The sequence below is a fragment of the Sturnira hondurensis genome, unplaced genomic scaffold, assembly GCF_014824575.4.
Source record: "Sturnira hondurensis isolate 20B ecotype Veracruz unplaced genomic scaffold, ASM1482457v3 Scaffold0014432, whole genome shotgun sequence".
Lineage (NCBI taxonomy): Eukaryota > Metazoa > Chordata > Mammalia > Chiroptera > Phyllostomidae > Sturnira > Sturnira hondurensis.
In genome coordinates, this window is record NW_028087063.1 from 1425338 (window position 1) to 1428306 (window position 2969).

Below are 2969 nucleotides of genomic sequence, written 5' to 3' on the forward strand. Positions count from 1 at the left end.
TGCTGGTGTCCTTGCCAATCTCCTTAATCTTGCTGGAGTTCCGCTGAACTCCAGGGCTTGCACACCCTACAGACTATGACCTAGTAATACCTACTACCTTCATTTCCAAATGGGGATGGATTGCCACTCTGTTTGATAATACATCCTGGCTGTGGGGTCCACCCCTCATTCTATGTACCTCAACCAATGGGAAATGGGAGATGAGACAGAGTAGGGCACACACATCTTTCTTTACCTCCACTTTCATGGACTTGTCCAGGGAATGTTTTCTCCTTGCAAATTTTCCAGAGAAGCCTCACATAATGAGTGAAAACACTACTGAGTGATCTACCTTGTCTCTTTATAAAGTGTGCTGCTGAGTGCCACTGACCCCTGGACGCATGGTGAGGGCGGTGGGTGCAGGGCAGGCACAGGACATGGGGCGGTGGGGTGCGGCCAGCCTGGCACTAGTGTCTCTCTCCTTGTGTCTTCCTCACTCTGTCCTCTCCCCTGCCTGCGCCGGGCCCACCGACTCCCCTAACCCTCTGGAAGGACTGCAGGAAGGCCTCACTTCACCTCAGAGGAGGACAGTGGACTTGAAACAATAAATGTAGCTCTTCAAAGTGACACTGCTCTTCAAGTGAACATTTCTGATGTCATTAGTGAAAGAGAGAAAGTAAAATTCACTGTACACTCGAAGAGTTCATTGCCAGATTTTAAACAAAATGAGCTTTCTGTTGTTAGGCAACACAAGGGATTTTTCTGGCTTCGTGAGTCCTTTGTTGGACATGAAGACCATGCCGGTTACATTGTCCCTCCAGCACCACCAAGAGCTGATTCTGATGCCTCAGGGGAAAAACTGAAGAAGCTTGGAGAAGGTCCACGACGAAAGAGGAGTTCACAAAGGTGAAACGGGTACTGGAAGTCGAGTATTTGGCAATATTCAACAAGACTGTTGCAGTGCGTGAGGTATCCTGTGTCGTGTGGCAGCACCCTCTATTTTGAGAAAAGATTTAAATTTCTGTGTTTTCTTGGAATGTAATCAAGATTTGAGTGTGCATGGGAAAAATAAGAGAAACTTAAAGGTTTCTTTAAAAACATGGTTAAATCAGCAGATAGAGTAATTGTTTCAGGAGTAAAGGATGTAGATAATTTCCCGGAGAATGAACGAGCATTCCTTTTAGAATGTCAGAACTGAGTTAAGGATTCATCTGCTAAATCTGACAGGATGACCAGAGCCCACAAACGTGCTGCAGAGGATAACAATGGAGGGGGCTCTTCATTATATACTTTAGGAACTCAAGATTATACAGATATTTGCAAATTTTTTTCCTCAAAGTTTCAGAACTGTTTGATAAAACAAGACCAAGAGAAGCAAGTGTGTCTGCTGATGAGGACCTCCAACTTTCTGACTTTTTAAAATATTGTTTAAGAGAATCTCAGGCTGCTAAGGATCTCCTCCGTTGAACATCTAGGTCACTGGTGGATTGTGAAAATGCTAATAAACCAATGGATAAAGTCAGAGCAAAAAATAAAGATGTTCTCCAGGCTGAAATGTCCCAACAATTATGTTATCAGAAATTTGAAAAAAATATCGGAATCTGCAAAACAAGAACTCATAGATTTTAAGAGAAGAAGAGCCGAGGCATTCAGAAAAAATTTAAATGAACTCAGAATTAAATAGAAGCAAAGGGTAACTTGCCATTGCTTCAGAACTGCCTGGCAGTGTCAAATGGCGAGGGAGACACATACACATAAGCCACACTCTACCCTCGGTGTGAAAAAAAGCTGCCTTCCTTTAGACTTAATTTCTGTTTCCTTAGTGATGGTAGGCATTTACTCTTCACTAGAAGCAAAAGAAAGTGACAAAGTACATCTCTTCCTCTTTCTGGGAAACAGTGGAGCATTGCTGTCCACAGGTGCTGCCAGCCTGTGGTCAACACAGCCCTCCAGCACCTGCTGCTCCCCGAGGCAGTGGTCACTGTTGAGTGCCTCCTTTTACAAAAGCCCGAAGCTCAGTCTTTTTTTAAGGAACCTCAACAACTCTGTTTATTTTATAAATAGTATTCCTTATGGCTGCCCATCTGATTTATCTTTAAGTAATTTCCAAAGTTTAAAATATATTCTTCAAAATATATTCTTCAAACAAGTCAAAGATTACCATTTCCTTTTTTTCATTCATGTATCCTGGTAAAGCATCTTAATCAGACTTATTTTTAATTAATGAATATTTCTTAGAAGTTTTGGGACAGACTTTTTTATGTAACCTTTCCAAGTATGATTTCTGAAGAAAAGCAAATTCATAAGTATGTTTGTGTTAAACTTGTAGACTAAACCAAGTGTTGTCAAATAAACAGTGATAACAATAAAATAAAAAGTGTACTGCTTAGCACTATTTCTTATTACTTCATTTGCATCTTTCTTTCCTCATCTCTCTTAATTTCCTCATCTTCACTGCCTTGAATTTTAGCTTCTAATAAAGCATAAGTACATTAATCTCCTCTCAGGCTTTATTTTCTGAAAGCTTGGAACAAAGACAAATAGTTAATACCTGTGAATATATTCTGTGGAGACAAGAGGAAAATCAACATGAAACATCCAAGGTAAAATAAAGAAGATACTGTATTCTATTCCAGTGGATCCTTTGTTTCTGATTGTGTGCTTAAAAAAATGATATACAATCAATGCTTATTGAGCCACAAGATAATATCTTTTTTCTGTCTCCTTTACTAGTAGATGCTCTTTGATTTTTTTTACCTGCAATTAAATTTTTTATATCTTTAAACACTACCTTTAGGGATTTCCAGCCAAGATGGAAGTGTAGGTAGACACACTGTGCCTCCTTGCACAACCAAAAGAAGGACAATATCAAATTTAGAAACAAAAAACAACCAGAATTGACAGAAAATTGAACTGTATGGAAGTCCAACAACCAAGGAGTTAAAGAAGAAATATTCATCCAGACCCGTAGGAGGGGCAGAGACAGGCAG

At 40.0% G+C, this 2969-nt stretch overlaps 1 pseudogene; it reads left to right on the plus strand.

The window, feature by feature from the left end:
* Positions 1 to 380: 380 nt before the first annotated feature.
* LOC118999018 (sorting nexin-6-like) lies at positions 381 to 1737 on the plus strand (annotated as a pseudogene).
* The last annotated feature ends 1232 nt before the right edge of the window (positions 1738 to 2969 follow it).